The sequence below is a fragment of the Oncorhynchus nerka genome, linkage group LG27, assembly GCF_034236695.1.
Source record: "Oncorhynchus nerka isolate Pitt River linkage group LG27, Oner_Uvic_2.0, whole genome shotgun sequence".
NCBI classification, from domain to species: Eukaryota; Metazoa; Chordata; class Actinopteri; order Salmoniformes; family Salmonidae; genus Oncorhynchus; species Oncorhynchus nerka.
The window spans coordinates 49,763,193-49,776,766 of record NC_088422.1 but is presented as its reverse complement, the minus strand read 5'-3'; the positions used below and the strand labels follow the sequence as shown (position 1 = coordinate 49,776,766).

Sequence of the window (13,574 nt, the reverse complement as noted above, 5' to 3'; positions counted from 1 at the left end):
ACTTGTATGCTCTAGTCGGCTGGCCCTCGCTACATATTCGTCGCCAGACCCACTGGCTCCAGGTCATCTACAAGGCCATGCTAGGCAAAGCTCCGCCTTATCTCAGCTCACTGGTCACGATGGCAACACCCATCCGTAGCACGCGCTCCAGCAGGTGTATCTCATTGATCATCCCTAAAGCCAACACCTCATTCGGCCGCCTTTCGTTCCAGTACTCTGCTGCCTGTGACTGGAACGAATTGCAAAAAAAATAAAAAAATCACTGAAGTTGGAGAATTTTATCTCCCTCACCAACTTTAAACATCTGCTATCTGAGCAGCTAACCGATCGCTGCAGCTGTACATAATCTATTGGTAAATAGCCCACCCATTTTCACCTACCTCATCCCCACAGTTTTTATTTATTTACTTTTATGCTCTTTTGCATACCAATATCTCTACCTGTACATGATCATCTGATCACTTATCACTCCAGTGTTAATCTGCAATATTGTAATTATTCGCCTACCTCCTCATGCCTTTTGCACACATTGTATATAGACTCCCCCTTTTTTTCTCTACTGTGTTATTGACTTGTTAATTGTTTACTCCATGTGTAACGCTGTGTTGTCTGTTCACACTGCTATGCTTTATCTTGGCCAGGTCGCAGTTGCAAATGAGAACCTGTTTTCAACTAGCCTACCTGGTTAAACAAAGGTGAAATAAATAAAATAAAATAAAATCATGTTTGGCTAAGAAAAAACCCTGAAAATTCAGTCATTACAACGCAAACTTTTTTCCAAATTAACTCCATAATATCGACAGAAACATGGCAAACGTTGTTTAGAATCAATCCTCAAGGTGTTTTTCACATATCTATTCAATGATAAGTCACTCGTGGCAGTTTGGTTTCTCCTCTATTCAAAATGGAACAATGCACGCACCTGGAGATTACGCAATAGTTTCGACGGAGGACACCGAGCGGACACCTGGTAAATGTAGTCTCTTATGGTCAATTTTCCAATGATATGCCTACAAATACGTCACAATGCTGCAAACACCTTGGGGAAAAAACAGAAAGTGTAGGCTCATTCCTTGCGCATTCACAGCCATATAAGGAGACATTGGAACACAGCGCCTCAAAAATCTGGCTCACTTCCTGTATGAAATTTCATCTTGGTTTCGCCTGTAGCATTAGTTCTGTGGCACTCACAGATGATATCTTTGCAGTTTTGGAAACGTCAGAGTGTTTTCTTTCCAAAGCTGTCAATTATATGCATAGTCGAGCATCTTCTCGTGACAAAATATAAATGGTGGAAGCCATCAACTCCAGAACACAGAGACACATTCGGAATGTGATCAAGTGCCCATGTGGAACAGGGAGAGGCACTGTCGGGACGATGCGATGCGCCTGTCCGAAAGAGATGCCTGATGAGAGAGGGTCTAGTATAACACCTAGATATTCTATTCTCTGTGCTGGCACCAAACAGCTCTTTATCTAGTTTTCAAACCCTAGCTCGGAGAGGTGGGTTACAAGAGAAGCTGTGTCTCGTACTGCTTGTTCCCGAGTGGGGGAGCAAACCAGGTAATTGTCCACATATATGCGGTAAATAAGTCAATTGAACTCAACCAAAACAATGGAATGCCATAGAATCGCGTGGTTGAAAGGGCCGTTGGGGAAAGATCCCAAATATCCTCATTGCCCTCCAGCAAAATGTGTCTATACATTTAGACCAATGTTTATAAACTATGGCCAAAAGTATGTTAATGTCACGACTTCCGCCGGAGTCGGTCCCTCTCCTTGTTCGAGCAGCATTCGGCGGTTGACGTCACCGGCCTTCTAGCCATCACCGATCCACTTTTCATTCTCCATTTGTTTTGTCTATGTTTTTTTACACACCTGGTTTCAATTCCCCCATTACATGTTCATTAGTTAACCCTCTGGTTTCCCCCATGTTTGTGTGCGTGTTTTTTTTTGTTTTGTAAGGTTGTATCTGATGGCTGGTATATTGTTGCCGGGTTTTGTTATTACGCCGTTTATTTCGTGGTACCGGTATTTTTCCAGCGCCATAGTATCTGCCCTGCTAGAGCTGCCCCGGTCAACTGTAAGTGCTGTTATTATGAAGTGGAAACGTCTAGGAGCAACAAAGGCTCAGCTGCGAAGTGATAGGCCACACAAGATCCCAGAACAGGACCGCCAAGTGCTGAAGCGCGTAACAAAATAACTGTTCGTCGGGAGCTTCATGAAATCGGTTTCCATGGCTGAGCAAACTGCACAAAAGCCAATGCCAAATGTTGGCTCGAGTGGTGTAAAGCTTGCCGCCATTGGACTCTGAAGCAGTGGAAACGCGTTCTCTGGAGTGATGAATCACACTTCACCATCTGGCAATCCTACACACAAATCTGGGTTTGGCTGATGCCAGGAGAATGCTACCTGCCCGAATACATAGTGCCAACCGTAAAGCTTGGTGGAGGAGGAATAGGGCCCTTAGTTCCAGTGAAGGGAAATCTTAACGCTACAGCGTACAATGACAGTCTAGATGATTCTGTGTTTCCACCTTTGTGGCAACAGTTTGGGGAATGCCCTTTCCTGTTTCAGCATAACAATGCCCCTGTGCACAAAGCGAGGTCCATACAAAAATTGTTTGTCGAGATCGGTGTGGAAGAACTTGACTGGCCTGCACAGAGCCCTGACCTCAACCCCATCGAACACCTTTGGGATGAATGGGAACGCTAACTGCGAGCCAGGCCTAATCGCCCAACATCAGTGCCCGACCTCACTAATGCTCTTGTGGCTGAATGGAAGCCAGTCCCCGAAGCAATGTTCCAACATGTAGTGGAAAGCCTTCCCCAGAAGAGTGGAGGTTGTTATAGCAGCAAAGTGGGGACCAACTCTATATTAATGCCCATGATTTTGGAATGAGATGTTCGACGAGCAGGTATCGGCATACTTTTGGCTATATAGTGTATCCACTGCTGTACATATAATTCTTAGTATATCTTGTGTATATTCATCAGTGTACTGTAGGTATTCCTCTTGTCCAGATGGGATAGGGCAGTGTGCAGTGCGATGTCGATTGTCTATGGATCTATTGGGGTGGTAAGCAAATTGAAGTGGGTCTAGGGTGTCAGGTAAGATAGATATGATCCTTAACTAGCCTCTCAAAGCACTTCATGACGACAGAAGTGAGTGCTACAGGGCAATAGTCATTTAGTTTCTGTTACCTTTACTTTCTCGGGTTCAGGAACAATGGTGGACATCTTGAAGCAAGTTGGGACAGCAGACTGGGATAGGGAGAGATTGAATATGTCCGTTAACACTCCAGCCAGCTGGTCTGCGCATGCTCTAAGGATGCTGCTAGGGATGCCGTCTGGGCCGTGAGCCTTGCGAGGGTTAACATGCTTAAATTTCTTAATCACGTCGGGCATGAAGATGGAGAACCCACAGTCCTTGGTAGTAGGCCGCGTCAGTGGCACTGTGTTATCCTCAAAGTGGGCGAAGAAGTTGTTTAGCTTGTCTGGAAGCAAGATGTGATCAAAACAATCTTGAAACGTGGATTCCAATTGGTCAGACCAGCGTTGAATAGTCCTTAGCACAGCTAATTGCTGTTTGAGTTTCTGCCTATAGAAAGGGAGGAGCAAAATGAAGTCGTGATCAGATTTGCTGAAGGCAGGGCGGGGAAGGGCCTTGTAGGCATCCTTGAAGTTGGCGTAGCAGTGATCGGGGGTTTTATTAGCGCGGGTACTACAGCCAATGTGTTGATAGAACTTCAGTAGCATTTTCCTCAAATTTGCTTTGTTAAAATCCCCAGCTACAATAAATGTGGCCTCAATATATGTGGTTTCCAGTTTCCATAAAGTCCAGTGAAGTTCTTTGAGGGCCGTTGTGGTATCTGCTTGAGGGGGAATATACACGGCTGTGACTATAACCGAAGATAATTCTCTTGGGAGGTAATACGGTCGGCATTTGATGTTGACGTATTCTAGATCAGGTGAACAAAAGGACTTGAGTTTCTGTATGTTATCACAATCACCCAATGAGTGGTTAGCCATGAAACATACACCCCCACCTTTCTTCTTCCTGGAGAGTAAATTATTCCTGTCAGTGCGATATACTGAGAACCCAGCTGGCTGTATGGACAAAGACGGTATATCCGGAGAGAGCCATGTTACAATCCCTCATGTCTCTCTGGAAGGAGATTCTCACCCTGAGCTCGTTTACTTTATTATCCAGAGACTGAACATTAACGAGTAATATACTCCGGTGTGCGTGCCTCCTGAGTCGGACAAGAAGCCCACTCCGACTGTCTCTTCTCAGCCGGCAGTGTTTTGGATCAGCCTCTGGAATCAGTTCAAAGATCCAATTCGGAAAAGTCATATTCCTGGTCGTAATGCTGGTGAGTTATGCCGCTTTGATATCCAAAAGTTATTTCCGGCTGTACATAATAACACAAAATTATTCCTGGGCTAATAATATAAGGCATATATATATATTTAAAAAAAACGAAATACTGCAAAGTTGCTCAGGAGCTTGAAGCAGATCTGCCCTATCTGTCGGCGCCATCTTGTATCCACGAGATCATCCGTTCACCTATTCTGCGTCTCACAAAGACGGCGGTTGGAATCAAAATTTTCACATTTGGACATATCAGACCAAAGGACAGATTTACACCGGTCTAATGTCCATTGCTCATGTTTCTTGGCCCAAGCAAGTCTCTTCTTCATATTGGTGTCTTTAGTAGTGGTTTCTTTACAGCAATTTGACCATGAAGGCCTGATTCACACTGTCTCCTCTGACCAGTTGATGTTGAGATGTGTCTTTTACTTGAACTCTGTGAAGCATTCCTTTGGACTGCAATTTCTGAGGCTGGTAACTCTAATGAACTGCAGCAGAGGTAACTCTGGGTCTTCCTTTCCTGTGGCGGTCCTCATGAGAGCCAGTTTCATCATAGCGCTTGATGGTTTTTGCGACTGCACTGAACTTTAAAAGTTCTTGAAATGTTCCACATTGACTGACCTTCATGTCTTAAAGAAATTATGGACTATAGTTTATCGTCTTTTTCCAAATAGAGCTTTTTTCTTTATACCACCCCTACCTTGTCACAACACAATTGATTGGCTCAAACACATTAAGAAGGAAAGAAATTCCACAAATGAACAAGGCACAAGTGAAATGCATTCCAGGTGACTACCTCATGAAGCTGGTTGAGATAATGTGAATAGTGTGCAAAGCTGTCAAGGCAAAGGGTGGCTGCTTTGAAGAATATCAAATATTACATATATTTTGATTTGTTTATCACTATTTTTGGTTACTACATGATTCCATATGTGTCATTTCATAGCTTTGATGTCTTCACAACTATTCTACAATGTAGAAAATAGTAAAAATAAAGAAAAGCCATGGAATGAGTAGATGTGTTCAAACTTTTGACTGGTACTGTATGTGATTGGTTCTTTGAACTTAGGCAAATATAACTATTTCCCATAGGGATACATCGAAACAAGTAGTTGAAAGAGAACTTGTTTTCTTATTCTTGATTGTGATTCATTCCCATACTGCTGTCATCAATAAATAAATCACTAACTGTGAGTGTCAGTGCTAAAAACAGCACTTTTCTCAGAAGCTGCTAAAATTCCACAAATCTGCTAATTGTGTCACAATGGAATATTTCCAAGCTGTTCCCCTAGGTAAAGTTCTACGATCAGCTTCCCATTCCCTAATTTTAACCATTAGTGGGGAAATTGCTAAATTGACTTCACTCAACTCCCACCGAAATCACTTCCCATGGCAGTTGTCAATACAGAAGTGTTAACCCCAGTGTCTCTAGGTTCCGTATGGACGGTGTTACGCAATTGAGGAGCCTCCGGAGGAATGCAGAGTCCAAGTTGAGCTCCGTTTCACAACACCATGCTCCTCCCAAATTTTGTAAAACAAATGCAGAGGGCTCCGTATTGACATGACTGGTTAGCGGTAGGTGGGGTGGGAGGTCCTGTATAAATACAAACTCACTTCCTTGACAACAGCTCTACTCAACAGCTTTGCACTGCTTCACAAAGTACAATAAGTATGAATGCCCTGACTTCTGCAGAGGACGTTTCCCAGCCAATGCAGAATTCGGATTGACCATGCAGTGACTTTAAATTCCTAACCTGGCCCGCTCACTCTGTCATGAGCATCTAGGGTGCGTCTCAAATGGCTCCCTATGTAGTGAGGATTCCATTTGGGACACAACCCTAATCATCCATTGCTTGACCATCACTTATCTCTCTGATATCAATGAGAGTTAAAGTACATTACATAAAACATGTCAAATATGACTGTACTTTATTAAACCACAACTTGATTCCACAACTTTACGGCCTTTACAGTCATCATGTCAGGACAGGGGATGGCCCAAATGCCATCCTATTCCCTATATAGTCCACTACTTCTGACCAGAACCATAGGGCTCTAGTCAAAATAGTACACTATAGGGAATATAATTTGGGACACAGTTTAAGGGCTTTCATTTATGTTCTCCCAGCAGTATCACTTCACCTTCCGTCTGCTTGACGCCTACTGAGAATATCCCAAATGGCACCCTATTCCCTACGTATTGCACTACCTTTGACCAGAGCCCTATGTGACCTGGTAGGCAGTTTCGATAGCCTTTAGCCGCACCCTCATACTACTCCTCCTCTGTTCCGCGGGTGATGTGGAGGTAAACCCAGGCCCTGCATGTCCCCAGGCACCCTCATTTGTTGACTTCTGTGATCGAAAAAAAAAAAAAAAAAAAAAAAGCCTTCATGCAGGTTTCATGCATGTCAACATCAGAAGCCTCCTCCCTAAGTTTGTTTTACTCACTGCTTTAGCACACTCTGCTAACCCTGATGTCCTTGCCGTGTCTGAATCCTGGCTCAGGAAGGCCACCAAAAATTCTGAGATTTCCATACCCAACTATAACATTTTCCGTCAAGATAGAACTGCCAAAGGGGGAGGAGTTGCAGTCTACTGCAGAGATAGCCTGCAAAGTAATGTAATATTTTCCAGGTCCATACCCAAACAGTTCGAACTACTAATTTTAAAAATTACTCTCTCCAGAAATAAGTCTCTCACTGTTGCCGCCTGCTACCGACCCCCCTCAGCTCCCAGCTGTGCCCTGAACACCATTTGTGAATTGATCGCCCCATCTAGCTTCAGAGTTTGTTCTGTTAGGTGACCTAAACTGGGATATGCTTAACACCCCGGCAGTCCTACAATCTAAGCTAGATGCCCTCAATCTCACATAAATCATCAAGGAACCCACCAGGTACAACCCTAAATCTGTAAACAAGGGTACCCTCATAGACATCATCCTGACCAACTGGCCCTCCAAATACACCTCCGCTGTCTTCAACCAGGATCTCAGCGATCACTGCCTCATTGCCTGTATCCGCTACGGATCCGCAGTCAAAACGACCACCCCTCATCACAGTCAAACGCTCCCTAAAACACTTCTGTGAGCAGGCCTTTCTAATCGACCTGGCCCGGGTATCCTGGAAGGATATTGACCTCATCCCGTCAGTTGAGGATGCCTGGTCATTCTTTAAAAGTAACTTCCTCACCATTTTAGATAAGCATGCTCTGTTCAAAAAATGCAGAACTAAGAACAGATATAGCCATTGGTTCACTCCAGACCTGACTGCCCTCGACCAGCACAAAAACATCCTGTGGCGGACTGCAATAGCATCGAATAGTCCCCGCGATATGCAACTGTTCAGGGAAGTCAGGAACCAATACACGCAGTCAGTCAGGAAAGCAAAGGCCATCTTCTTCAGGCAGAAATTTGCATCCTGTAGCTCTAACTCCCAAAAGTTCTGGGACACTGTGAAGTCCATGGAGAACAAGAACACCTCCTCCCAGCTGCCCACTGCACTGAGGCTAGGGAACACGGTCACCACCGATAAATCCATGATTATCGAAAACTTCAACAAGCATTTCTCAACGGCTGGCCATGCCTTCCTCCTGGCTACTCCAACCTCGGCCAACAGCCCCCCCCCCCGCAGCTACTTGCCCAAGCCTCTCCAGGTTCTCCTTTACCCAAATCCAGATAGCAGATGTTCTGAAAGAGCTGCAAAACCTGGACCCGTACAAATCAGCTGGGCTTGACAATCTGGACCCTCTATTTCTGAAACTATCTGCCGCCATTGTCGCAACCCCTATTACCAGCCTGTTCAACCTCTCTTTCATATCGTCTGAGATCCCCAAGGATTGGAAAGCTGCCACAGTCATCCCCCTCTTCAAAGGGGGAGACACCTGCCACAGTCATCCCCCTCTTCAAAGGGGGAGACACCCTGGACCCAAACTGTTACAGACCTATATCCATCCTGCCCTGCCTATCTAAGGTCTTCGAAAGCCAAGTCAACAAACAGGTCACTGACCATCTCGAATCCCACCGTACCTTCTCCGCTGTGCAATCTGGTTTCCGAGCCGGTCACGGGTGCACCTCAGCCACGCTCAAGGTACTAAACGATATCATAACCGCCATCGATAAAAGACAGTACTGTGCAGCCATCTTCATCGACCTTGCCAAGGCTTTCGACTCTGTCAATCACCATATTCTTATCGGCAGTGTAATGAATTTCCTCCTCTTCTTCCGAAGAGGAGAGGCGAAACGGATCTGAGGACCAATATGCGTCGTGGTAAGTGTCCATGGTTCTTTTTAATGCGTTAAGGTACACATGAACAACTGACTACAAAAAACAAGAAATGTGAAAACTCAAAACAGTCCTATCTGGTGCAAACACAGAGACAGGAACAATCACCCACAAACACACAGTGAAACCCAGGCTACCTAAGTATGATTCTCAATCAGAGACAACTAATGACACCTGCCTCTGATTGAGAACCATACTAGGCCGAAACATAGAAATACTCAAATCATAGAAAAACAAACATAGACTGCCCACCCAACTCACGCCCTGACCATACTAACTAATACAAAACACAGGAAATAAAGGTCAGAACGTGACAGGCAGACTCAGTAGCCTCGGTTTTTCTGATGACTGCCTTGCCTGGTTCACCAACTACTTTGCAGACAGAGTTCAGTGTGTCAAATCGGAGGGCATGCTGTCCGGTCCTCTGGCAGTCTCTATCGGGGTGCCACAGGGTTCAATTCTCGGGCCGACTCTTTTCTCTGTATATATCAATGATGTTGCTCTTGCTGTGAGTGATTCCCTGATCCAACTCTACGCAGACGACACCATTCTGTATACTTCCGGCCCGTCCTTGGACACTGTGCTATCTAACCTCCAAACGAGCTTCAATGCCATACAACACTCCTTCCGTGGCCTCCAACTGCCCTTAAACGCTAGTAAAACCAAATGCATGCTTTTCAACTGTTCGCTGCCTGCACCCGCATGCCCGACTAGCATCACCACCCTGGATGGTTCCGACCTAGAATATGTTGACAACTACAAATACCTAGGTGTCTGGCTAGACTGTAAACTCTCCTTCCAGACTCATATTAAACATCTGCAATCTAAAATCAAATCTAAAGTCTTTCTATTCCGCAACAAAGCCTCCTTCACTCACGCCGCCAAACTTACCCTAGTAAAACTGACTATTCTACCGATCCTTGACTTCGGCGATGTCATCTACAAAATAGCTTCCAACACTCTACTCAGCAAACTGGATGCAGTTTATCACAGTGCCATCCGTTTTGTCACTAAAGCACCTTATACCACCCACCACTGCGACCTGTATGCTCTAGTCGGCTGGCCCTCGCTACATATTCGTCGCAAGACCCACTGGCTCCAGGTCATCTACAAGTCCATGCTAGGTAAAGCTCCGCCTTATCTCAGTTCACTGGTCACGATGGCAACACCCATCCGTAGCACGCGCTCCAGCAGGTGTATCTCACTGATAATCCCTAAAGCCAACACCTCATTTGGCCGCCTTTCGTTCCAGTTCTCTGCTGCCTGTGACTGGAACGAATTGCAAAAATCGCTGAAGTTGGAGACTTTTATCACCCTCACCAATTTCAAACATCTGCTATCTGAGCAGCTAACCGATCGCTGCAGCTGTACATAGTCTATCGGTAAATAGCCCACCCAATTTTACCTACCTCATCCCCATACTGTTTTTATTTATTTACTTTTCTACTCTTTTGCACACCAATATCTCTACCTGTACATGGCCATCTGATCATTTATCACTCCAGTGTTAATCTGCAAAATTGTAATTATTCGCCTACCTCCTCATGCCTTTTGCACACAATGTATATAGACTCTCTTTTTTTTCTACTGTGTTATTGACTTGTTAATTGTTTACTCCATGTGTAACTCTGTGTTGTCTGTTCACACTGCTATGCTTTATCTTGGCCAGGTCGCAGTTGCAAATGAGAACTTGTTCTCAACTAGCCTACCTGGTTAAATAAAGGTGAAATAAAAAAAAGGCAATAGGGTGCCATTTGGGACGCACACATTGACAAAGGGAGAAGTACAGCTGCCTGCTGTTCGATTTCCTCCACACCTTAGACAACCACACACATACCCTGACAACCATATTACACACACCCTTTGCCTCTGACACCCTGATGGTCACTATTGTTCAGAAACAACCCCTAGATGCTTCCCCCTAGTCTAGGAACTGTAGATCTGAAATTGTTGATATAAGCAGTGTTGAATATTCCACCTAGCATACCAGAAGGCAAGCTGCAGCTATAGCTGTATGTTGTTTACACCTATCCAGTTATTTTCAATCTACATTAATAAAGTATGTACAGTTGAAGTCAAAAGTTTACATACACCTTAGCCAAATACATTTAAACTCAGTTTTTCACAATTCCTGACATTTAATCCTAGTAAAAATTCCCTGTCTTAGGCAGTTAGGATCACCACTGCACATGGGGACAAAGATCGTACTTTTTGGAGAAATGCCCTCTGATCTGATGAAACAAAAATAGAACTGTTTGGCCATAATGATTATCGTTATGTTTGTAGGAAAAAGGGGGAGGCTTGCAAGCTGAAGAACACCATCCCAACCGTGAAGCACGGAGGTGGCAGCATCATGTTGTTGCGGTGCTTTGCTGCAGGAGGGAATGGTGCACTTCATAAAATAGATGGCATCATGAGAGAGGAATTGTCATTATGTGGATATATTGAAGCAGCATCTCAAGACATCAGTCAGGAAGTTAAAGCTTGGTCGCAAATGGGTCTTCAAAACGGACAATGACCCCAAGCACATTTCCAAAGTTGTGGCAAAATGGCTTAAGGACAACAAAGTCAATGTGTTGGAGAGGCCATCACAAAGCCCTGACCTCAATCTTATAGAAAATTTGTGGGCAGAACTGAAAAAGCATGTGCAAGCAAGGAGGCCTATAAACCTGACTCGGTTACACCAGCTCTATCAGGAGGAATGGGCCAAAAGTCATCCAACTTATTGTGGGAAGCTTGTGGAAGGCTACCTGAAACATTTGACAATTTAAAGGCAATGCTACCAAATACTAATTGAGTGTATGTAAACTTCTGACCCACTGGGAATGTGATGAAAGATATAAAAGCTGAAATAAATCATTCTCTCAACAATTTTTCTGACATTTCACATTCTTAAAATAAAGTGGTGATCCTAACTGACCTAAGACAGGGAATTCTTACTAGGATTAAATGTCAGGAATTGTGAAAGACTGAGTTTAAATGTATTTGGCTAAGGTATATGTAAACTTCTGACTTCACCTGTATATGTCACTGAACCAGGTCTGAGTAGTTATTTTGCTTAGCCTGGACCGAGGAGTTGGCAAGACACTGACAGCACAAACCGGTCTAAAACCATGCTGTTTTGCTCACTGTTCTGTCTGCCCAATTCTGTGTCCCAGGCTGGTGTTGGGACAATGATTCAGATTCTTCCAAAACAATACAGTGGGTATTTATACAACAATAAGAGCCATAGAACACACAGCAATGTATTGGGAAATGAGCTTCACATCTCTTTGCTGTGCAACACACACCATTTTTCACTTTCTTATCTATTATAGCACATAGACAGGAACTAAGTGTGTTCTTCAGTGTTAAAAATAGATATTCTACTTGGTAAATGAGACATGTAGGCAAATGTCATGTTGTGAAACATTGTGAGACTGGATTTGCTGGGCTACATGAGTGGAGTTATTACATGGACAATTTTTATTCATTTTATCAATTGGAAATCTCATAGTCAAGACTAAGAGCTAACGTTATATGAGCTGTAGTCTTTACTCATTTAGCTAGCACAAACCCATGGATCTAAACATTTTACAACACAAATATTGATCATCTCTCTTAAACATAGACAGTATGTCTCAGTTAAATATACTTTACTTCGTTGTTTTTTATCATTTAAGTTAAATTTGTCATGCACAAAGTAGTAGTTCTTCTATCCAAGCTTTGCTTCACGTTAACAGCTTGACCGCACAGCCGGCTTGATCAATCAATCGTCATCTGCATGGTCTACCTCTGACTTTTCTCCTGCTCCTCCTGGTCTCTTTTCAAATATTTTATCCCTCTGTCTCTGCTGTATGTCTTTAATCTCTTTGGCATAATGGGAGAACGCTCCTCCAAACTTGCCCCACACTTTGAACGGGATAGTGATAGTTTCTACAGCTGGGTTTGACTTCTCTCACCCTCCAAAAAACTCATTATGTTGAATCCCACGTCAAAGAAGAACCGTTTGGAATCCACCATGATAGAGGTGCCCTCCGGAAGCTTGCTGTAGTCCCCTGCTCCTTCACCATAGGTGAGTTCCTCGTCATTGTCTATATGCTTGGCAAGCACGTTACAGAAGTCTATTAACCCTTGCCGGGAGGGTGATGGTTTGTCTGTATTTCATGCCACCGGGGACTCCGCCACCTCCTACTCTGAACCCGGGTCCTCGGTTGATGGCCTGCCTGATCCGGAGAACCGCCCCCCCCTCCCCCTTTGGTTCTCTTTCAGATCGGGGTAGTATTTTCTGTTCTCTCGAACCAGGAACTGACTCTTAAAGGCTCACTGTCATCCACCGCCGGATGACTGAGCGAATTGCTCGGGGCTTCTAGGCCCAAGTTGGGTGTAATGATCTATGAAATCCCCCAGGTAGTCACGGAACTCCGCGGCGACTGACATGGAAAGGGTCGGTCGACTTTGAGCCTTCCCTCTGCGATTTTGATGAACCTGCCCTTCGCATTCTGCTTTACATCCAGGTAGAATCATTTGTTCTGGATGTCCAGCCGCTTCGAGGATAGCTCTTGGGTCTCCTGATCCCGCTAGTAGTGCTGAAACCCGCCACCACCGCGCTCACTCCCATTGTCCCCATCTGCCATCTTCTCCACCAGCCAGCTTCTCTCCTTCCTACGTTCTGAACCTCCCTCACGTGTGTTTACCCTACCCGCTTGCTGTGGTTGTACTGAATATCGCATCCAATTTAAAATGAACAATTGCCCTGCATATAATCAACAATTTTGCCTTTCAATTCAATGTTTGATGGCGTTTATGTATGGCCTGTATGGGTCCCATAGAAATATTATAACACTGGTGTCTGCACATTTTAAACTGTAAACTGTTGTCATTTTGCTGTCTGTATACCAATTGTGTAAATGTGAATATACAAATCTAGTTCATAAATAA

The 13,574-nt window shown here is 44.3% G+C and overlaps 1 pseudogene; it reads right to left on the bottom strand.

The window, feature by feature from the left end:
• Positions 1 to 12,402: 12,402 nt before the first annotated feature.
• Positions 12,403 to 13,297, bottom strand: LOC115111078 (transcriptional regulator protein Pur-beta-like; annotated as a pseudogene).
• Between the last annotated feature and the right edge of the window lie 277 nt (positions 13,298 to 13,574).